The following is a 25,968-nucleotide window of genomic DNA, read 5'->3' on the forward strand; positions in this document are numbered from 1 at the left end:
GACAAAACCCAACACTTAACACTGTACAATTCACAACATCTGATACCCAAAACAAATAAACAAGCAGAAAACTATGACACATAATCAGGAGAAAAGAAGTCGATAGGAACATAAACAGAAATGGTAAAGAAAGCAAACAAGTATGTTAAAACAGCTATTGAATATATATATATATATATATATATATATATATATATATGCTACATATACTCATGCATATTTACTCAATATGTAAAATAATACATAAATGTAACGAAAAGAGAAAAGAAGGATATAAAAAAGCTCCAAATATAAATTCTGGAAGTAAATAGTACACCTGAAATTTAAGAGCACTTCAGGAACTATTGAAGAAAACATAAAATATATAGAATTTTTATATATTTTATTATATATTTATAGAATACATAAAATATATAAAATGAAGCACAAGAGAAAGAGAGGAAAAAAGGCTGAAAAATTAACCACACCCACTTTAACAAGTGGGACAATATCAAGCAATCAAATATATACATTACTTGAATATAAGAGAAGCGGGTACACAAAATAGTGAAGTAAAAATCACTGAACATTTTTCAAATTTGATGAAAAGTCTAAATTCAGAGAGCCAAGAATCTCAACAAACCCAGACCAAGATAAACATATAGGACACCACACCAAAGCATACAAAATCAAATTATTGAAAGCCAATACTAAAAAGAAAATCTTAAAACAGCCAGAGGTGAAAAATGCATTAGGTACAGAGAAATAAATATAAGAATGAAAGCATGCTTCTTATCTGAAATGATGTGGGCAAAAATAGAAGGCAATGAGATCCTTTTATAATGCCAGAGAAAACCACTGTCAACATCTAACTCTGTACCCAGACAAATATCTTTCAAAAATATAAGCAGTAAAAACTTTTCAAACAGATAAAATGGAGAACACACATTGCCAGCACAAATTATATGAGCACAAATTATCATTAATCACGAGTGACAGATCACTTTCCCCTACCACTGGGAAGATGACCAGAAGGTCCGTTCTGTTCAGCATTGTACTGGATGCCCCAGCCAGTACCATGAAGCAAGTAAAAGAAGTAAAAGAGAAAGAGATTGAAAAGAAAGAAACAAAACTGCCTTCATTTGCAGAGAGCGGGATTATTTACATTTTAAAAAATCCAATAAAGCTACAGAAACACTACCAGAAGTAATAAATTTAGTGTTTTGCAAAATACAAGGTCAATAATTCATATCACTTATATTTCTATATTTCAGTAGAAAAGAATTGAACATTTAAAAATGTAAAAGTATATATTATTTATGATTGCAACCAAAAACATGAACTACATAGAGGTAAAATTAGCAAGATATTTCAACTAAAATATAAACATTTAATAAAGCACTGATGAGATAAATGAAAAAACAAAATAGAATGGTGATTGTCAGGGGCTGGAGGAGAGGGAAACGTGGACTTGCTGTTCAATAGGTATAAAGTGTCAGTTATACAAGAAGAATAGCGTCTTGGTTGGCTCTGGCTGCTCTAACAAAATACTATAGACTAGGTGGCTTAAACAACAGAAATTTTTTTCTCACAGTTCTGAAGCCTGGTAAGTCAAAGATCATGGTGTTGGCCGATCAGTGTCTGATGAGAGGTCTCATCCTGGCTTGCAGAATGCTGCCTTTTTGCTATGTCCTCACATGGTGGAGAGAGATAATCTCTCTCACTTCTGTTATGGTAAGGGCACTTATCCAGTACATGACAGCTCCACCCTCATGACCTAATTAGCTGCAAAAAGCCCTATCTCCAAATACCATCACATGGAGGGGATTAAGACTTCAATTTATGAATTTTGGGTGGATACAAACATTAGTCTATAGCAAATAATTTCTAGAGATCTGCTGTATAATATTATAGCCTCTGGTTAATAAGGCTTCACTATGTACTTAAAAATTAAGAGCGTAGAACTCATGTTAAGTCTTCTTACAGGAAAGAACGAAGGAAACAAGGAAGGGGAAAAGGAGGGAAGGAATGAAAGAAAGAAGGAAGGAACAAAGGAAGGAAAAAGAAAGAAGAGAGATGGAGAGAAGGAGGGTTTAATCTCATTAAGTATAATTTGTGTTACTAAGGAAATAAGTGAATATACATATATAATGTATGTTAGCTTGTACAAAATCAGATTTAATAAATAAAACTTTTCTGATGTAAGTATAAATAGGAACTATTATTTTCTCTGTTTCTTTCTGCTTTCATCTACTCTTGCAGACACAAAAATTCAAATTTTGTGTACCAGCTTGAGCTATAGCCTTCTTCCCATGACTTCTAGGAGAGCTATAGAAAACTGTAAAATCTGAGAACCTTGTACGTCAAATAGAATAAATGGATAATTATTAGAATTTTGTTCCATGCTTTATAATGAAAAGGAGCGCAAGAAGAACTCCTTAATGATATGATTAAATGGAAACCAATTGAAACACAAAAATATACATATCTAAACAATTGCTTCTATATGCAATGGATTTAATGGATTAAGATGAGTTGGATACATTTTGGAGTTCTGATTTATTCTATGATATATTTATTAAAAATCTAATATTTATTGGATAATTTAAAATGCATATTGGCATTGATAATGATCTGAAGAAATACATTACTTCATATGTAGTATTTAATTAATATGCATATACACTTGATCTACTAAAGGAGAAATTTCATTATTACTATATTCATTCAAATAAGGCTTATGTTCAATACTTTATTATGTTAATTAATATGGAGACAAAATCCTCTGTATATAATTTCCAGGGTAGCTAATTCCTACTCACAATCTCAGGAGGTCTTGAGAGGCCTCAAAGGTTACCACAATTATCACATATGTCAGGCTTCACACATTTATATGATTAAATTGACGTGAAAAGACTTTATAAACCTTTCTACAACTAGTATTCAATGGACATTTATTATTTATATAGTTAAATTTGTTCTACAGTAAAAAAATGGCAATAAACTCTTGAAACTTATATTCTTCACTTCACCTATTTTCATAATGAATAATATCTATTTGTAGACATTATTATCAAAGTACAATTTTGATATATTATTAACCTTTTTACAAGTTTACATGTTTAACGTAAATAAGTTAGTAAACATAGAATCATAAGTGTAGATCCATTCCAACTCTGCAGAAATATGCATTATTTTGCTTCTCTACAATGTTTTTATTTTTTAAGATAAAAATATAACTAAAATGGGTTATAGAGTATAAATAAAAATATATATATAAAGAAAGCAAAAAACAACCAGTTAGCAGAAGGAAAGAAATCATAAAGATCAGATCAGAAATAAATGAAAAAGAAAGGAAGGAAACAATAGCAAAGATCAATAAAACTAAACGCTGGTTCTTTGAGAAGATAAAGAAAATTGATAAACCATTAGCTAGACTCATCAAGAAAAAAGGGAGAACACTCAAATCAATAGAATTAGGAATGAAAAAGGAGAAGTAACAACTGATGCTGCAGAAATACAAAGGATCATGAGAGATTACTACAAGCAATTACATGCGAATAAAATGGACAGCCTGGGAGAAATGGACAAATCTTAGAAAAGCACAACCTTCTGAGACTGAACCAGGAAGAAATAGAAAATATAAACAGACAATCACAAGCACTGAAATTGAGACTGTGATTAAAAACCTTCCTACAAACAAAAGCTCAGGATCAGATGGCTTCACAGGCAAATTCTATCAAACATTTAGAGAAGAGCTAACACCTATCCTTCTCAAACTCTTCCAAAATATAGCAGAGGGAGGAACACCCCCAAACTCATTCTATGAGGCCACCATCACCCTGATACCAAAACCAGACAAAGATGTCACAAAGAAAGAAAACTACGGGCCAATATCACTGATGAACACAGGTACAAAAATCCTCAACAAAACACTGGCAAACAGAATCCAATAGCACATTAAAAGGAGCATACGCCATGATCAAATGGGGTTTATCCCAGGAATGCAAGGATTCTTCAATATATACAAATAAATCAATGTGATAAACCATACCAACAAACTGAAGGTGAAAAACCATATGATCATCTCAATGGATGCAGAAAAAGCTTTCGACAAATTTCAACACCTGTTTATGATAAAAACCCTCCAGAAAGTAGGCATAGAGGGAACCTATCTCAACATAATAAAGGCCATATATGACAAACCCACAGCCAACATCATTCTCAATGGTGAAAAACTGAAACCATTTCCTCTAAGATCAGGAACAAGACACCATTATCCACTCTCACCACTATTATTCAACATAGTGTTGGAAGTTTTAGCCACAGGAATCAGAGAAGAAAAAGAAATAAAAGGAATTCAAATCAGAAAAGAAGAAGTAAAACTGTCACTGTTTGCAGCTGACATGATACTACACATAGAGAATCCTAAAGATGCTACCAGAAAACTACTAGAGCTAATCAATTATTTTGGTAAAGTAGCAGGATACAAAATTAATGCACAGAAATCTCTTGCATTCCTATACACTAATGATGAAAAATCTGAAGGAGAAATTAAGGAAACACTCCCATTTACCATCACAACAAAAACAATAAAATACCTAGGAATAAACCTACCTAAGGACAAAAAAGACCTGTATGCAAAAAACTATAAGACACTGATGAAAGAAATTAAAGATGATATGAACAGATGGAGAGATATACCATGTTCTTGGATTGGAAGAATCAACGTTGTGAAAATGACTATACTACCCAAAGAAATCTACAAATTCAATGCAATCCCTATCAAACTACCAACGGCATTTTTCACAAACTAGAACAAAATATTTCACAATTTGTATGGAAACACAAAAGACCCCGAATAGCCAAAGCAATCTTGAGAAAGAAAAACAGAGCTGGAGGAATCAGGCTCCCAGACTTCAGACTCTACTACAAAGCTACAGTAACCAAGATAGTATGGTACTGGCAGAAAAACAGAAATATAGATCAATGGAACAGGAGAGAAAGCCCAGAGATAAACCCACACACATATGGTTACCTTATCTTTGATAAAGGAGGCACGAATATACAATGGAGAAAAGATAGCCTCTTCAATAAGTGGTGCTGGGAAGACTGGACAGCTACATGTAAAAGAATGAAATTAGAACACTCCCTAACACCATACACAAAACTAAAATGGATTAAACAGCTAAATGTAAGGCCAGACACTATCAAACTCTTAGAGGAAAACATAGGCAGAACACTCTATGACATAAATCACAGCAAGATCCTTTTTGACCCACCTCCTAGAGAAATGGAAATGAAAACAAAAATAACCAAATGGGACCTAATGAAACTTAAAAGCTTTTGCATAGCAAAGGAAACCATAAATAAGATGTAAAGACAACCCTCAGAATGGGAGAAAATATTTGCAAATGAAGCAACTGACAAAGGATTAATCTCCAAAAGTTACAAGCAGCTCATGCAGCTCAATATCAAAAAACAAACAACCCAATCCAAAAATGGGCAGAAAACCTACATAGACATTTCTCCAAAGAAGATATACAGATTGCCAACAAACACATGATAGGATGCTCAACATCACTAATCATTAGAGAAATGCAAATCAAAAGTACAATGAGGTATCACCTCACACCATTCAGAATGGCCATCATCAAAAAATCTATAAACAGTAAGTGCTGGAGAGGGTGTGGAGAAAAGGGAACCCTCTTGCACTGTTGGTGGGAATGTAAATTGATACAGCCACTACGGAAAACAGTATGGAAGTTCCTTAAAAAACTAAAAATAGAACTACCATACGACCGAGAAATCCCACTCCTGCGCATATGCCCTGAGAAAACCATAATTCAAAAAGAGTCATGTGGGCTTCCCTGGTGGTGCAGTGGTTGAGAGTCTGCCTGCCAATGCAGCGGACACGGGTTCGAGCCCTGGTCTGGGAAGATCCCACATGCCGCGGAGCAACTGGGCCCGTGAGCCACAACTGCTGAGCCTGCGCGTCTGGCGCCTGTGCTCCCAACAAGAGAGGCCACGATAGTGAGGGGCCCGCGCACCGCGATGAAGAGTGGCCCCCGCTCGCCACAACTGGAGAAAGCCCTCGCGCAGAAACGAAGACCCAACACAGCCAAAAATAAATAAATAAATAAGTAAATTAAAAAAAAGAAAAGAGTCATGTACCACAATATTCATTGCAGCTGTATTTACAATAGCCAGGACATGGAAGCAACCTAAGTGTCCATTGACAGATGAATGAATAAAGATGTGGCACATATATACAATGGAATATTACTCAGCCATAAAAAGAAACAAAATTGAGTTGTTTATAGTGAGTTGGATGGACCTAGAGTCTGTCATACAGAGTGAAGTAAGTCAGAAAGAGAAAAACAAATACCGTATGCTAACACATGTATATGGAATCTAAAAAAAAAAAAAAAAACGAAAAGATGGTTCCGAAGAACCTAGGGGCAGGACAGGAATAAATACACAGACATAGAGAATGGACTTGAGGACATGGGGAGGAGGAAGTGTAAGCTGGAACAATGTGAGAGAGTGGCATGGACTTATATATACTACCAAATGTGCAATTATACTCCAATAAAGATGTTTAAAAAAATATATATATATATAGAAATATATATAGAATAACAATGATTATGATGTGTTCTTATGTAATGTGCTTATAATCTAATAATATTTGGGGTTTTGACTAAAGAATATATCATTGCTTTATTCCATGTGAATTAATATTCTATAAATTTTTATGTGAATTAGTATAGAAGCATGCTTAATGGTTATTTTCCATTTCATGGAAATTCCATTAATGGAAATCATTGATGACTTTTAAAATTCCAAACTGTTGTATGTCCAGGCAGCATCAAATTATTCACTGCTATGGATAATGTTGTAATGAACATCTTTAGAGTTAAATTATTGCACACTTTCATAATTATACATTGGAATACATTTCTAGAAATTTGACTCCATGTCAATGATTATCTTTATTACAATGTGTTTTAAAATAGCCTACCAGCAATGTTATTTGACTTCAACCAGCAGCAATACCATTTGAAAGTTTCCAATACCTTATTTCTTTGTAAGACTTTAGAATAAAGTCATCGTATTTGAAAGATACATCTAGCAATTGTAAGAAATAACATTTTCAAGCAGATGTCTATATATGCTGAAATATGTATTAGTTTCCATTGGTTTCATGTCCATAAATATTGAAAACATCAAAAGCAACATGCAATTAATCTTGCCCTTTTTAGCAGAGTTACAGCAAAGTATTTGGGGAAATGAGCCAGGGAAAAGTAATTAAATACTAAATGACATCATCTTTGAAACAATGAATTATTTCAACTGACTTTTCTACTCTCCTCAGAATACTGAAGTATTGAATACCTTCTTATTAACAATAGTCTTTCCAATAAAACAATTCTATTCATATTTTTGGATGAAGAGATATTTTTTCTATAAAACTTAAATATCTAAAATATAGACTGAAACAAAGTAGATATTTTAATATATAATGTTTAAAATGCCTAAATTTCTGTTTATAAATTAGGAAACACATTATATGTCTATATATCTACATATATCTCTATATAGCTATATTACCTGAAAAATAAAATCCTGAACAATAAAATGGTTGCGTTATCAATAGTTTCTCTCATAACCAGGAAACATAAAATAGAAAATTTGAAGAATCTATAGAAAAACTCAAAATAAAAAAAAATGTGATAATACAAATATATAACAGTACTCAACTTGTTTTGCAAGTAAAGTATTTTATTCTTTCCAACTCAAAATTTAAAAGAATAAATTGAAATCCTAACTATTGTTATAAAATAAGAAAGGATATACTACCATCTAGTGGTTAATGGGGTTACTCAGGGGTAATATTTCACCTGCACGTATTCTTAGAAACTGTAGCTCAAGGGAAGCTGGTGGCTGAACATCTTGCAGTTAAACTTTACTAAATATTTATCAAAAATGAGTTGATTTTTAAACATATTATTAACCATTTTATATTTTCTTGCTTTCACCTTAGAAGTTTGAGTACTTTTGTTGTAAGAATATGAATGGTGAAGAGGGAAGATATGGCAGTACAAAATAATAAAATAATATCTCAATATCTTAATAACTTAAGAAGCCAGTGAAGAGGAAAGTGAATACTGCTGTAGAGATTGTAGTTACTAACTTTTAGAGACCATTAAATTTACAAATGCTACATCTAGACTATCTATTGAGTAAAGAAATAAATTTAGAAATTTTATTACATATTGGTGGAAATTGAAAATAGCTATATTATAATAATAATAAAATTTAACATTAAAGATACAATTAATCCTTCAAAGGAAAATATTTTAAAGACCATTAAGGACAAAATATTTGGGGAAAAAAGAAACAAATTGGGAAATGCTTTCAAGGAATTGATTGACATCTATATTGAGTTCTCTAATAAACTGTGGATCTTTTCCACCTTTCCTCTTTTGCCCTTGTTACTGCTTGTGTGTGAGTGTGTGCGTATGTGTGTGAAAGTGTTCATTTTGTTTTCTATAATAATGAATAATTATTTTATTATAGGATGTCTTCAATTCAAAATTTCTAAGCCATATATGTAAGTACTATATGTGGAATGATTATCCTTTTTAAAATCAAATGAATATCAAGTCATTTAACTAAAATTATTAATTTAACTAAATATTTAAATTACATTTTTACCATTTAGTCATGGGCTCCATTCAGTAATCCATGATTATTCAATTTGAATCATATAATCCTGCAGGTGAGAGATGATGAGGATTTTTGATAAAGAATCCTTTATACAATAACTATTTTATCAAGAATCAATATTGTGCTACAAAACCCTGGAATACAAAAGTCTTGTTCATTAGCAAACTCTAGCATTTAACCAGTTACCAGTGCATTAGTATAAGAAAACAAGAAGTCAAAGACACATTCATTCATTTTTTTCGTTCATTCACCAAATACATGATGACTACATTTTAAGGGCTATCCAATGTGCTAAAATATGGGGACACTGCAGTGAAAAACTGAATTTAACTGTCACAGTCTCTGTTCTTAAGGAATTACTTCTTTTTGGAAACCATAGTCACACATAAGAAAAATGTAAATTTAAAACGGAAAGACTTGAACTTGGGAAAAGAGACAATCATGAAATAGCCAGGCAACATGGATCCTAGACATCAAGAAAGCATTCAGGTTAAAAAAAAAAAAAAAAAGGGTTTGCTATGTTTCAGCTACTGTCAAGAGAGAAGGGTAGCATAGGTGAGTGAGCAAATGTTAAGAGAAAAGAACTTAATGAGAAGAAAGAAGCAGGGGCCAGAATTAGCAGGAACGTGAAACCCAGATACAAAGTTTACATTTTCTTTGAAGGAATGTTTTTAAGATTTCTGCTTTTATAAATGATGACAAAATAAAATTTAAAAAAAGAAATAGAGAAAGAGGAGCATATTTGTGTGGAAGGAGGGAAGAAAACAAATTCAGGGTAGATAGGTTGAGATTGAAGTTGTCTATGTACCTTATATTAAGCGAAGGGAGAATGAGTGGAATGGACAGCAGGTGATTTCACTTCAGCAGTTGTAGGCACCAAATAAAACGACCATTTGTCTGTTACAGTTTCATCTTAAAGAGGGTTAGGAAGTTATATACAAAATAGAAACATCATCGGGATTAATTTCCAAGCATCACTCTGCAGTCTAATTAGTATGAAAAAGTATAGATATTCCTTTACAATGGACAGATCTGACAGGGACCACCTTAATCAAGTGATGAACTTGTCATCATAGGTACAGGGACACCCTGCTTTACTGCACTTCACTTTAGTGCGCTTTGCAGATAATTGCATTTTTTACAAATCAAAGGTTTGTGGCAACCCTGCAAGTCTATTGGTATCATTTTCCCACCAGCTTTTGCTCATGTCTTGTCTCTGTGGTCACATTTCAGTAATTTTTAAAATACTTCAAACTTTTTCATTATTGTGATATTCATTATGGTGATCTGTGATCAGTGGTATTTGATTTACTACTGCAACTCGCTGAAGTCTCAGACGATGGTTAGCATTTTTAGCAATGTTTTAAAATTAAGGTATACACATCTTTTAGACACAATGTTATTGTACACTTAATAGTCTACAGCATAGTGTAAACATAACTTCTATATGCACTAGGAAACCAAAGAGTCCATGTGATTCACGTTATTGCAGTGGTCTGGAACCAACCCTGCAATGTCTCCAAGGTATGCCTGTAGTGAGACAATCTCATATTAAGTGTCTTCTAATATGATACAAATATAAACAGACAATATCAGCCACTTAAGTGACATTTTTACACCCCACTCCCCACCCACTCACCCCTCAAAAATGTTTATCCTGTATGATTTAGAAAAATCCATAATTTGACTGATCAGAAAAATCCATAATGTAGACTGATCTACAATGAAACTGACCCTGGGCATGTGGAAAGAGTCTATGTCACATAGAAGAAAAACCAAAGCAACTAAGTGATGGGGGTGGGGAAAGGGGTTTATCCTGATTTAAAAGAAATCAATGACAAATATATACCAATTGCAATACATGAACCTTGACGGATGCTAAATTAAAAACAAAGACAATATAGGCAGCATTGAGACAGTTTGGAAACATAAATATGGACTGAATATTTGATATGTGTAATTAATAAAATTTCCTCAAGGTGAAAATGGTATAGGAGACTATTCTCATTGTAGGAGAATTCATGATGAATTATTTGGAGAGGATGTGTCATGAAGACTTCAATTTACAAAGAATGAGTTCCAAAAGCAGCAAAGAAGTGTATACAATTTGATGAGTTTGGACATATGTAAATATCCATTTAACCATCACTGCAATCAATCCTTGTGTCTCTATTTTTGGGTTTGTTCGTTTGTTTTGTAAGAACACTTAACATGAGATCTACCCATCGACAAAATGAAAAGGCAACTTACTGAATGGGAGAACATATTTGCAAATCATATATCTGATAAGGGGTTAATATCTAAAATATAAAAAGAACTCATAATTTGATAGCAAAATACAAACAATCCAATTAAAAAATGGGTAGAGAATCTGAACAGACATTTTTTTTCCAAAGAAGACATACATATGGCCAACAGATACATGAAAAGATGCTCAACATTGCTAATTATCAGGGAAATTCAAATCAAAACAACAATAAGATATCACCTCACACCTGTTGGAATACCTATTATCAAAAAGAAAAGAAATAATTTTGGCAACGATGTGGAAAAAAGGAACACTTGTGCACTGTTCGTGGGAAGGTAAACTGATGCAGCCACTATATAAAACAGTGTGGAGCTCCCTCAGAAATTAGAAATAGAAGTACCATATGATCCAGAAATTCCACTTTTGGGTATTTATCCAAAAAATAAAAACACTAATTTGAAAAGTTACGTGCACTCCCATGTTCACTGCAGCATTATGTACAATAGCCAAGATATGGAAACAACCTAAGTGTCCATCCACAGATGAATGGATGAAGTAATGTGGCATATATTGATATATTTTTATATACTTTTGTCATAAAAATAATGAAATCGTCATTTGTGTCAACATGTATAGACCTTGAGGGCATTATGCTAAGTGAAATAAGTCAGACAGAGAAAGACAAACACCACATGATCTCACTTATATGTGAAATCTAAACAACAAGCAAGCAAACAAACTAAGCTCAAACAAATTGGTGATTGCCAGAGGCAAGGGGTTGGTGGGGAGGGAGTGGGGCTGGGGGGTGAAATGGGTGAAGGGGGTCAAAATTTACAAACTTTCAGCTATAACATAAGTCATGGTGATATAATATACCACATGACAAAATAGTTAAAAATACTGTACATATTGCATATTTGAAAGTTGCTAAGAGACTAGATTTAGAAGTTCTCATTACAAGAAAAATATTCTGTAACTATGTATTATGAAAAAAAAAAAGAGATTTACTCTCAACAAATGTTTAGGGGTATAATCCAGTACTGCTGACTACAGGCACTTTGGTGTACAGTATAGCTCTGGAACTAGTTCATCTTACATAACTGAAATTATACCAATTGAACAACTCCCCATTTCTGCCTCCTCCTGACCTCTGGTATCCACTATTCTGTCAATATTTGCTTCTTATATGAGTTTCGCTATTTTAGGTTCCTCACAGAAGTGGAATCATGTAGTATTTATCCTTCTGTCCCTGGTTTATTTCCCTCAGCATAGTCCTTCCAATACATGTGTAGTGGTACCTTATTGTGGCCTTAATTTGCATAAACTCTGATGTATAATATAGTTGAATATCTTTTGATATTTTTATTGACTATTTGATTACACACTTTTGTGAGGTGATCATTAAAAGCTTTTGCCATTTGTCTATTGGATTGCATGCCTCTTTCTTATTGATTTTTAATATATATATATATAAACTTGATATAAGCTCTTTGTTTTATATGTATTAAGAATATCTTGTCTAAGTTTTAAATTTTCTTTTTTACCTTCTTGTTGGAAATTTTTGACAATAGTTTTATTGTTTTACTTTCAGGTTAAGATCTGTAATTTATCTAGAATTGATTTTTCTATATGGTGTACAGTGGGGTTGTGATTAATTTTTTCCATATAGATATCCACTTGAACCAATATTATATGTATTAAAGAGTTGTAATTTTCAACCTTCCCTGCAGTATCACCTTTGTCATAAACTGGTTGAACACATATTTTGTGGATTTCTGTTTGTACCTCTATTTCATTCTCTTATGTATTTTTTTTCTCTTCATCTATCCCTGTCAGATAGTGCATTAGACTGTGCTAGACAGGGTTAGTGTGATAACACTGCTGTAATTTTTCTAGATTTTTAACAAGGAATGATATTTGGTACTCTATATTCTCCAACTTTGTTTCCCTTCTTATTTAAGGTTTCCTTTCTATTATTAATCTTTTTCATTTCTATATGAGATGTATAATCTCTGTTAAATTTTACAATCAGAACCTGCTGAGGTATTGATTGAGACTGTACTGGATATAGACAAACAACTGGGTAGAAAGTACATTTTTTATAATATGGAATCAGTCAATCCATGACCAAAGTATATTCCATATTTTTTGAGAACTTATTTAATTATTCTCAGTAATGTATTGAAATTTGTTGTATGAAGTTCTTAATTGTTTTTATACTTGTACTTAATAAAGATGAATTTAAAGGTTAATGCTATTACAAGTTGTATTATTTTGGGAATTTCATTTTCTAAGTGTTTTTGTTAATATATGGAAATAATTTTTTAAAATCAGTTTGTATGCCATCATCGTTCTCAATTCCCTTATTAATTCTAGTAGTATATCTGTAGTTTCTTTGATTTTTTATATACACAGTTATGTCATCTGGAAATAATGATAGTTTTATTTATTGTTTTCTGATCCCTTTAACTTTTATTTCTTTTTATTGTCTTTCTTGTACTAACTGGAATTTCCAATTTTTATATGACCATATATACAAAAATATAGAAATAGTTATGGAAGGCAAGATGAATATAGACAAGTATATATATGAATATAGACAAGAATATAGACAAGTATATCTATATATGAATATAGATATCTTGTAAGCGTAAATGAAGGCATGTATAACTGGCAGAGGATTAAATCAGAAATATATATTGACTTAAGGACTCAATTCTCAGAAATGGGAGGTTTGAATGTATTGCAAAGAATCAACTTTTCATTGTTTTCCTTTGAATATCCTACAGTAGTGATGTATGTCAACATTCTGATTTTTACTATTTTTATTATTATGGGCATTTGGATCAGGTAACTTTTGTGACAAATGCTTTGTCACTCTCTATATAGGGTATCCCCAAGACAACCATCAGGTGCAATGATTTGCTTTAAAGACTCACAGGATTCAGGAGTGTAATACTCATGGTTACAGCTTATTACAGGAAAAAGATAATAGTTAAAATAAGCAAAGAGAAAAGGTGAGGTGCATGAAGGAAGTCTGGGGGAAATTAGGTGCAAGATTCTGGTACCCCCTCTCTGTGGATTCTCATAGGATATGGTTATTTCTTCCAAGAAGGATATGTAACAACATGTGCAAAGTGTTGTCAACCATGGACATACCTGAGCTTTGTCCAGGATTTTTATTGAGTGAGTCATGTAAGCATTTAGTGTCTGCATGACTGACCTCAGATATTCAGACTTCCAGACCACCAGAGCAAAAGCAGGTAGTCACCATTAATTACATTGTTAGCATAAACCACCTGGTCATACTGGTAAGGTGTGGCCCAAGGCCTCAGGAGTACAGAAACACTTATCAGACTGATTATTTCAAGAGCTTTATTCCTAAGAGCTGACCAAAGGCCAGTCCTGGAAATACGCCTTTTTTGGGAAAGTACAGTTTTAGAGAAATCCAGCCCTGCTGAGTTAACCCTCTCCTGTATACTACCCTGTGAGTTTTTATATGGTGTATATATATTCCTGATGTTTGGAAAATATTCTGCTAAAGTCCTAGGTTTACTCCAAGGTGAAAAGAAAATGCAGGTGATTTTTAAAAATAGCTCTTAACTTGGCTTTATTATTAATGTATTATTTTAATATAATATTTTTCATTATATTTATTTGTAATATGCTGTGTCTATACATGTGTGTACATATATACTCAATGTTCTGAATTCATTATCATATCCAAGAATATGATTCTGGTTCTATATTTCTGTGAAAAGATTTCATATTTAAAAAAATAATATATATAGTTTTCTTGGCATTCAATTATCTCTAAAAATAAGTTATTCTCCCAAATTTACATTCACTATTATGTCTAGTGAGTGCATTTTTGTCTATTTCCTTATCGTTCTTGGGACTTTTAAATTTATGATGTCTAAGTTTATATATTTAATATAATGTTTATTGATATCGTCTCAGCTCATTAATATTCTTAAACTTGCTGTTGTAAATATATTCAACTTAAATTTTAATAAAAATTTCTGGTGTTTTGACTGATCTGGTTCTTGATCTTGCTGAGTCATATCTACATAACCATTATTTTTTTGAGCTTATTGTGGTCATACCGTTAGATTATAAAGTTAATAATTTGTATTAGGTAAAAGAGGTATATATGGAGATGATAGATGAATTGGGGATGGCATCAAAGGATTATTATTGGGTATCATCAGAGATATGCAAGTCAACCAGTAGAACATAAAAATGAGTTCAGAAATAGATCCACACATGCATGGTAACCTGATTTACAACAACTATGGCCAGCTTTCCCGTGCAATAGAGAAAGGACAGTCTTCAATAATAATGCTTAATTAATTACATATGGACCAAAAATGATTCTTACCAAAAATGATTCTTACTATTACATAATAGTATAATAAAAAATCAGTTTAGGAAAATTAGTAGTTATCAATGTACAGTTTAAAATATTAAGCCTTTTACTTGAAAATTTAAAAATAATGTATTTATGATATTATACTAGGTGAAGATTTCTTATTTAGCAGGGGCAAAGTGTTTGCCATAGGGAAAAAAAATGATAAGTCATACTGCATTAAATTTAAGAAATTATGTTCATGAAAAGATACCATTAAAGAAGTAAAAAGCTAAGAACAGAGTGAAAGAATATATTTTTGAAATATACATCTGAAAAAGTCTGTGTATGTAATATACATAAAGGAATATTACACAGAAATAGAGACATATGACTTAATTTAAAATAATAGGCAAAAGACTTCATGAGCACTTTGCAAAAATGGATATCTCAAAGACCAAAAGGCATATTTAAAAAGTTGCTTTACTTCATAAATCCTTATGAATGCAATTCCCTGGAATGCTTATCAAAAAGTTTAAAATGAAAAAGACTGACAATACTTAGTGTTAGCTAAATTAGAGAGCAACCAGGATTCACATCTGTTGCTGGTTGGTGTATAAATTGCTACAACTACTTTAGACAATTATTTGGCAGTATCTAATATTAGCATAACCTATGACTCAGCAATTTCACTTCTAGGTATATTCTCAACACAGATGAGAATATATTCACCAAAACAAATGTATAATGTGAGCTGAAGCAGCACTATTCCTAAGTGTATGAACAAAAATCTGTTCAAGTATCCTTCTTATCCTTCAAATTAAATGGTCAAATAAACACTCATATATTTATACCATGAAATACTAAACAGCAATAACTGAAAGATATACATACAGGTATACAAGAACATGAATCTTAAAAATATTATGGCTGAGAGAAAGAAGCTACAAAAGAATATATACACTTGTATATTTATATGAATTTCAAAAAGAGCAATAATGACCTATGTTCTTAGAAATGGTCATAGAATGACCTATGCTTCAGATCATGGTATAGTAGTGAATAGAATCAGACATGAGAGCTTCTGAGGTTCTGGTAATGTTAATGTTGTGTCTCTTGGTCTGAGTGTTCATTACATGATGTGTTTACTTTGTGATAATGCATCCAGCTATACAATTTATTACATGTACAATTTTCTTTATGTACATTTAACTTCAATGTACATTTAACTTTAATTTTACTTTAAATCAATATAAATTTTTAAAAATTAAAAAAACATTGTGATATGATATGTCTCAGTTATAAAATAATTTTATATAAAATAAATGTTTTATTGATACTATAATTATTATGGATTAATTCCATAACATTTCCTTCATTTTTCTAACTCACTCTTCTTCTATATTTATTTGATCATGCCTTGACATGATAGGTTTTTAAAAAATAATTTTATGGCTAATACATTCCAGCTCCATTTTGCAATATAAAATTCAAAGAAATAGAATTTTGACCCAAGGTATCATGGATCAAATGGAATTTCTTAGAAATCAGATTCCAAATGGACAAAAAACTTTACATTTGCAAATAAAATTGATAATTTTTGAAGTACTGAAAAAAAAATTAAAAATCGTAGAATCAGACTCAAATACATTTCTGTACAATTATTAGGAACAGAGGTGGAATAGATGAGCACTGCCAGTAATTAACACCCCTCGGTATGGCACTCAACCAAGGATGCATTTGAGTTGGTGGATAAATACTTCTGCCTTCTGGAATCTGGGTAAGACAGCTCTGTGCTGTCTCCCAGAGGTTTTCACTCAGATAATGGTCCAGTTAGCCACAGCAATAACTTGCTCATCGATGCCTTCTTTATTGGTCTTTTTCCTTTTTCTGTCTCACTTCCTCCTTCTCCTATCATCTCCCTGTATCATTCCTGAATTCACCTCCCAATTAAACTTCATGCATGACAATTCTTGTATCAAGTACTGTTTATGAACACAATCTAATACAATGCTAAAGCTGAAAACAGAATTGAACTCATATAACAAATCTCACTAGTATATCTATAAGACTATTGAATTTGGAGAACAGTTTTAGAGGAATTCTCTGAGAAACATTCTGGCCCCACCCACAGTTAATGCTTTAGCCTATCTCCTTGCAAATATGAAAGACCACAAATTAGGGTAAGAAAAAAAGGCAGGCTCTACAATTTTTATACTGTTCAAGTTAAAATTCATTTTTATTATGAGATATATAGAGCAATGTGTTTTCTTTTAATTATAATGGACAATAATTAATTTGTTTTATTAAACTGTCACTTTTCTCTTTTTTTATGATATATAGTTATTTCTTTCCCTGCTTTTTTTGCTCTTCATTATTTGTGTTTTTAACTATCAGAAAATTTGCAGTTTTATAAAAACTGTCCTATTTTTTATGAGGCACCTCAAATGATATTAGGATGAATTGGAACATAAATAAAGAACTAATAATACTAGAAAAAGGAACATAAAGAGTATTATGCCACATGATTTTCCTAGCAATTATTTCCTGTCAGGGATCTAGGATATCATTTAGTCTGTAACTCTGTCAGTGTATAAAATGCAGTGACTGTTCCACAAAACCAATTTCTTCAAACAATATTTATGCCTCTTTTCTTGGAAAAAATGTGAAGATGTTAGGCATCAACAACTCAGAAGCACTTAGAAAATGACCAGAGCAGAGATGAGAACAACATCTCAAATAAGGCATCTTTGCTGCCAAAATAACTTGTTTTTTAGCTCAAAGACTTCTAAGTTACATTGAATAATTTACACCTAGCTTACTTCAGTTCTTCCTAATTCACCTACATTGTCAACAAGAGCAAGAACTCCTAACAACAGGCAATGAAAACTAAAAGAACACATAAATACCTATATATTTTACTGTCTGGGGAAAATTTAGAAACACTACCAATACTTAGTTTTTTCTTCCCCTCCACCTTCACTCCCTGAATTCATTAAAACAAACAAACAAACAAACAAACGTAAGCAAGAAACTTTCAAGACTACTGCTCCTGAAGTCTGAACATATTTTTCTTGGTTTATATTTATGTCCTAGTTGGAAGTTTAATTAAAGTATGTCACGGCTATATACTACATCTAACTACTATATATAATTTAGAAAGATACATTTCTATATTACTTGAGAGGGAGTTGCAAGAAAGTTAATTTGATGGAAAAATATGCAACAGCTCCAGAAAAAGGACACAAAAATAGACCAATGCAGAAGTTCTCTTTTTCAGTACCATTCCAGCATCATCCACTTCCAGCTAATGCCAGTATATTACTCAGAACCATCTGTAATTCAGGTTGGTTTTGTTTTTTTTCTTTCATTTCTAGTCAATACAGTGAACCTTGAGAGAATCAATTTTTTTTTTTTAAGCAAAGTTTTACTTTTTTTTTTTAACATCTTTATTGAAGTATAATTGCTTTACAATGGTGTGTTAGTTTCTGCTTTATAACAAAGTGAATCAGTTATACATATACATATGTCCCCATATCTCTTCCCTCTTGCATCTCCCTCCCACCCTCCCTATCCCACCCCTCTAGGTGGTCACAAAGCACTGAGCTGATCTCCCTGTGCTATGCAGAGAGAATCAGTTTTGAACTGGGAGAGAACTCATAGTCATAGAGAAGGAACACTAGGAGTGTAAGAGACACATTCATAGAAATTTAGTATATTCTCAATACTTATTACATCTGAATTACACCCTATTTAGAACAGAATGCTGGAGGAAGGGAAGAATGTGATGAGAAAGATTAAATAGCATCAGCCTCTTTATGAAGACCATGCATACCAAAGTCACCGAAAGCCTCATAGCCAGATGCTTTCTCAACTGGAGCCCTATGGCATTAAAAGTAACTTTTTCTCCAGTGATTATCTGAGGTTATCTTGGCTTTGCTCCAAAAATCTCCTATTTGCAATTGCTTAGCCTCCCTAAGAGACATAGACATGCCACAGATGCTTCAGTTACTCAGTTGAGCCACAGGGGATAAGTGGCAGAGAAAGATGTACAGCAAGAGAGCACCTTCCACTCAGAGCTCAACTCAATGCCCATGTTTCAAATGAACTGCTTCACGGTTACCCACAATCCTTTGTTCTCCAGGCCTTTTCAGCATGATGTGAACGTAATGAAAATAATATTCTCTGTTGTATTCAGAAAGTTGACGTCCTTGTGGACTAAATTATGGCACAAATGTAGAAAATTGCCATATACCTGAGGCAATGTGTTTTTGTCCCTGTCATGCGAAATCAAACTTCTGATATTCTCTCTTTATCAGAGTAGGGGAAAAGAGACATTCAAGATTAATTGCTGTATATCTGATACCAGTACCATTGAATTGACTTGGTCCAGTTAGAAGAAGATACGAAGAAGAAAACTATAATTGAGTCACAGAGGTATCACCATCCCTGCATCTTTCTAATCTTTGGCGATAGTACTGACACCACCACATGAAGGTGTGCGCATGCGCGCACACACAAGGATCGGGTATTGCTTATAATTTACTATTGTCAGGAGGGAGGAATTCCAATGATCTCTACTGAATCTTATATAATAAAAACAGTTAGATCTTACTTCATGGTTCATGGTTCATGGTCTGGGATGATAAACCCAGGGCCTAATATGAAGGGTCATTTTAGTCAAAAATGGGTTATCACCAGACGCTTATATGCTTCTTTCTGTGATATCCTAGGTAAGCATCTTGGGTCCCTAAAATTGGCATTATTTTAGAGTTAAATTTCAAGATTTTTTTCAAGAGCACCAATGATTATGCTTTTTGTGAAGCATAGCTACACAGGTAAATACCCAAAAGTTAGAGACTGGAAGAAATGAAAAAATGATAAGATTATGTACTTAGACTGATATAGTATAGTTATTCTTCAATACTGCATTTTTAAGGGACACTGAAGATTAGAACTGACTCATATTTGGAAAACTGGTAAAAGGGCATTACACTCTAAATCAGATATTTACAAACTGTAGCCAGTGGGCCAAATTCAGTTTGATACCTGTTTCAAATAAAGTTTAGATGGAAGCACTCAGTTGGTTGCAAATGGTCTTTGTTTGCTTTCACACTACAGTGGCAGAGTGGAGTAATTGTAACAGAGGTAATATGGCCCACATTGTCTAAAATATTCACCATTCGGCCCTGTACAGAATAATTTTAGGAAAATTATAAATAATTTATTATTTATAATAAATAATATTATTTATAATATTAAATATTATTATTTATTATAAATAATAATTTATTATAAATCTGCTCTGATTTCCTTTATATAAGCTAAATAGTATTTTACTGTTTCTATCAGTTTAATATCTAGATGCCTAATGACACAAAGCAAGGTATCTCGACGAAATATACCAATATTTTCCAAATTTGCCTAATCAAAGAAACTTCTGGGAAAGTATATATATACACACCCAGGTTCACTATGTTATATTCTGATTTAACATCTCTATGGTAAAATTAAGATATATGAATTTTGTCAAAAGAGTCATACATGATGATTATGAGAACTTTGAAAAGAACAGAGAAGACCATTTACAGATAACTGCTTATTTTAAGCTTGCTTTACTATTAAGAATATTAAGTATAATTAAGCTAACTCAAGTTCAGGTGGTTAAATGCTCCCGGTTGGGAATACTATATTAGGACGCTCCTATTCCCACTGAATTTAGAGAGTTTGTTTCAATTATGTTTTTCTAAACCATACTCCCTGAGATTCTCATGTCACCAAAACCTGATCTGACCTGATAGACATACTGGACAGGAAAACACATGATTCTTCCACATGTATAGTAGATTTTTTTTGTTTTGGTTTATGCTTTTTGTGTGCTTATGTATGTGTGTGTGTGTGTGTGTGTGTGTGTGTGTGTTTTGTGTGTGTACTTGAACACACTAAGATTGCCAGAGACTGCTGTTTCCAAATTCAATGAATTTTCCTGTCCATGACTGACTTGGCTTTTCAGCAGTACTTTATACATTTATGTAGAACAAAATATACCACACAATTTCTCACTCTTTTAATCCCTAAAATCTAAAATCCCAGTCCTATTTGTCATATCTCTAAATATCTATGTAATCTGGCTACTTCTATCAAATCAATCTACCAACATTCTAATCTAAAGTCATTATCATCTCCTCCTTTTAAATTGATTCACTTGTTTCACCCTTGTCTGTCTGTGAGATGCACAGGTATAGTCAGAATCTCTCTTTCCAAATCAGTAATAATAATATTATATGTTTATATGTAATTCTCCCATGGCTTCCCATTGCCCATAGAATACCTTCCAAACTCCTCAGTATAATTTGAGTTAGACTCCAATTCAGCTCCTGTCCATCTTTCAGTCTCATCATTCTTCACTCTCCCTCTTGCCCAGTCATCATGTGTACCGTGCCGTCTCTCAGACAAGGGCTACGGACATGCTATCCCATCTGCCTAGAAGACACCTCTTCTGTTTTCCTCCCACCATATTCATTTCAACTATTTTCTGCTTGAGATCTTCTAAAATACATGTGTAAATAAGAGGAGACTGCTTTAATACCAATCACACTTGAAATGATTTATTCAGTGTTATAAACTCCATAAGAGATGGGACCTTGCTTGCTCACTAGCTCCTGGGTAATTATCTGCACAAAGTAAGTGGCAATATGTTTGTGTTGAATAGGATGCCTTTTCCCCCAATATCTTTTTTGCATTATTTTCATTCACTTAAATTTATTATAAATGTAACACATGAAGTTCAAGTACTCCCCATTGACCAACTACTTTAAGAATTTTAAGAACTGAACTCGGATTTCTTTATAATGAGTTAATCAGAATTTTTTTCTTTTTATTCTCTATTTACTATGTTTGAAAAATGTTGATGCACTTCCTATACTGATTTAATAAATTTGTTTGTACTAAATAATTATTTAAATTAGAGATACAATCCCAAGTTCAGGCAATTTATAGCTATTTGGATACACAAATTTCACAGGTACAACTGGGAGCTGTGAGAATTTTCAAATAAACATTCAGAAAACCAGCCTATGAACACACATAAGAGACTGCTCAATATAAGACTAATACCATAAGCCCAGTGAGTCTCATTTTTTTCCTTCTAACTAGGATCATGAGGTTCAGATACAAAACACACTCCCATATGCAAACTAAGATTATGTCAGAAAAACAAAACACTGTAGAATTTCATAGTACACAAAACTATTTACTGTATTTTCTAACAGTCACCCTGTACAGCTATAATAGCAAAAAGGTAGATGTTGGTTGTTATCAAATTCCCAGTGAAGACCACTTTTTCAGTTTAATAAAACATATCAGAAAACAACTAAAGTAACATTATTTGGAAAATTTTAATAGGTTGTTTCATTAGTAATCTTTGTATAAACTGCATTACTCTGCTTGTCCTTAAAAATAATTTACTTGCTATAATCTCACAGGTGATGGTTACAAAATAATGTGCCAAAAAACCTTTGCTTCTTAGCCACGTTGCCATAGATTAATTGGTAATTAAAGGGGACTATTATGCTTACACATTTCTTTCCCTGAACACTTTCCAAATAGGTCATTTTTTCAGAGTAAAATGAGGTATGTGGCCAAAAATGCTAATCCCTACGTAATTGTACATAATGTTTAAAGAAAATTTTGATGGGCAATTGGTCACAAAAAAAGGAAAGGAAATAAAAATGAGAAGTACATTTATGCTATAGTTAAACTTAAGGAATGATAAGTCCCAGTAAGTTAAGTCAATGAAACTTACCATGTTAGTCCCTGTGTGGAGTGAGAACTAATATATGCATTAGTGGGTAGTGGGGTAGATCCAGTTTCTTCCATCTTCTATAACCAGGGTAATATTTGTTGAATGTACCCAGATCTGGGAAGCAAAAGTCAATGACAAAAAGTATTAACAGAAGAAAGGAACAGAACTCCATTTCGACGGATTTAGATACAGGAAAACAATATCTATTTCTCTCTCTCTGTGGCATATATATCTTTGTGGCATAATTGTTATATATGGCAAAACAAACTAAGTCTCACAAGCTCTATGTAAAACAACTGTTAAAGAGCCTAGTGTGAAAGGGAATGGTGACTGGAAATTTTACAGAACAGTTGCCATCTTTTAGCATTTTGTGTATGTTAAATGACATTAACATTCATTTTCTTTCACATCATAGTGAGATCGCAATAAAGGAGGTTTATTAAAAGCAAGTATATATTACTTAATTGGTTTGTTTTAAGGATTACAAATTTCTTTATAAGAAAGGATCTCAGTTCTTCCCAAATTCTCCTTCCCAGGTATCTACAGAACTCAAGACAGAGGGGTATCTGAGGTATAGTCCAATGACACTCTTGATTAATCCCAGCCACCTTTCCTACTCTACATGCAGCCTTTATACTTCCTTTTTATAAAGATAACTCTGGTAGAGAAGTAGACAATGGACCAGAGAGGAAATCCATGGCAGAAATCCAAATGATAAATTAGAAAGGTTAAATGAAGTTTGGGGTAAGCCGCAATAGAAATGGAAAAGAAGGAAGGAATTCAGGACAGATACCAGCAGTAGACAAAAGGACAGTATATCATAACAGTTAAATTGGGCATCAAACAGGTAGCTTGATAGCTGTGTGACCTTGGGCCAGTTATTTATCTAATATTTGGTTTCTTTTTTCCAAAATGGGGATAATATTTGTACCTTCCTACTTAGTTTTATTATGAAGATTAAATGAGTGAATGTATGAAAATACAGAATTGACCAAATTTGGTGACTGCTGAGCTCCATGAGGAAAGGGACTGTCTCCACATACAGCCTTTATAACAAACTTTAAAAATACTTATAGATAAGGCAGCAAATACAGGTTCTAATCAGGTGGTATATGTATGAGCTAAATGACATTTTTATTGAACTTCCACATCTCTTTCTATCATTTAAAGCTGCCTTGATAGATTTTTTTTCTATAAAAACAATCTTCTGATAGATTTTACCTTAAGAATTCAAACTTTGTGGAAAGACATGTGTGTTCAAGCCAGAGAGGTTCCTCTCAGATATTTTTTTTTCCATTAAAATAAGAAAAAATGGTGAAGTATGTGAAATTTCGCCTTTAGAAATTTAGAAAAAGTGTTTCTGCTTTAGGCCCTAGGTTCTTTTTGATACTGGGAAGGTATATATGCTAATTTCCACAGCTGCTTCAAAATTTTACACTCCTTTTTCAGAAATAATAGTAAAAAGAGACCTTATTGAAAATGAATAAATTATTTTAAAAAAGGCTGCATTTTTGCCATAAATATTTCTATAAAAAGTAATTGAAGTTTATTATCATGGCTGTGATAAAAGGGTTAATATCAGAGGTTGTGGTCTATGCAATACTTTTCTAAATAATTATTCATAAGGAATATGTATGTTAAGATTGAGTTTGTGTGATAATGATTTTTACATCTACTAAGCTGGTTTTGTGATAGATTTTTTTCTCGAAACTTCTATTTGACTATCACTCCATATGTATTACAAATACTATTTTCCTAATCATACAGCAAAGACTATTACCACTGTCTGTCACATAAGATTTTCACAGCTGATGTCTTATTTTTACTGTAAGACTTAACCTTTAATTTAAAATCATTGCATTTTCCTCAAAATACCATGTTTCTTTAATGAACTTTGAATATCATAAGCAAAAACTTTTGTTTGGAGAAACTTGGATGAATAATTATGGCCTCATTAAAATTCAAAGTCTTCAGAGATCCTCCTAATCACCCTCCTGATGACTTTCTAGTTAAGTGAGTGCAATGTCTTTCATCATTCTCGAATTGAAGAGCAATATTCTTTTCAATCTATGTAAAATACATAACATTTTAAGATAGTTCAGATTCTCTGCCACTTCATGGTCACAAAAATAATTGCTTGGCAGTGTCCTCTGAGGACTCTTCTCTATAAAAATGTATAGATTTATAGTGATTCAATCTAAAGAAGTCTTGAGTATAAAGGTTTTTGACTTACTGCCTTCTGAAGAGATTCATATCTGTAAATGGTAAAATCTAGCTATATAGATCATTAATTTGTCTATGCTTGAGAAGTAGTTAATACCAGTAAGCCAAAATCATTTCACTGAGGCCTTGATCTAGCACAGACTTTTCACTGAAAGTGTTTTCTGTGATGTATTTTCAATGATAAATAACTTCAGTTCACCTGAATATGCTCACAAAATAACTAATGCACTTCTTTTGGAACAGGATTCCAAAGTATGATTCCATCTTTTTCTGTTTAAACACACATCTGCAAATAACAGCTTGAACTGTGTAGCGCGTTACAATAAACAGTTGCCACGGACATCTCTGACATCAGCATGGTAACACAAAGTACTTCCAATCCTGGCCCTGTAGCACTGAAAAAATCAAACCTCACTCATTTGCCTATTTTATTTTATTTTTTCTTTACACTACAATCAGAGATGAATGAGTGTAGAGATGGGGCAAGTCAGTCAGATTCAAACCTTTTCTTCTGGAATAGTACTAACAACACAATCTTCTGGAAACCAAACTCTTCTGAATTGTGTCATTTTATGAAATAAGGCATTTTAGCTTCCAAATGTATCAACTTAGAGAAAACAATGATTGCTTTAG

The sequence above is a fragment of the Balaenoptera ricei genome, chromosome 4 (assembly GCF_028023285.1).
Source record: "Balaenoptera ricei isolate mBalRic1 chromosome 4, mBalRic1.hap2, whole genome shotgun sequence".
Classification (NCBI taxonomy): domain Eukaryota; kingdom Metazoa; phylum Chordata; class Mammalia; order Artiodactyla; family Balaenopteridae; genus Balaenoptera; species Balaenoptera ricei.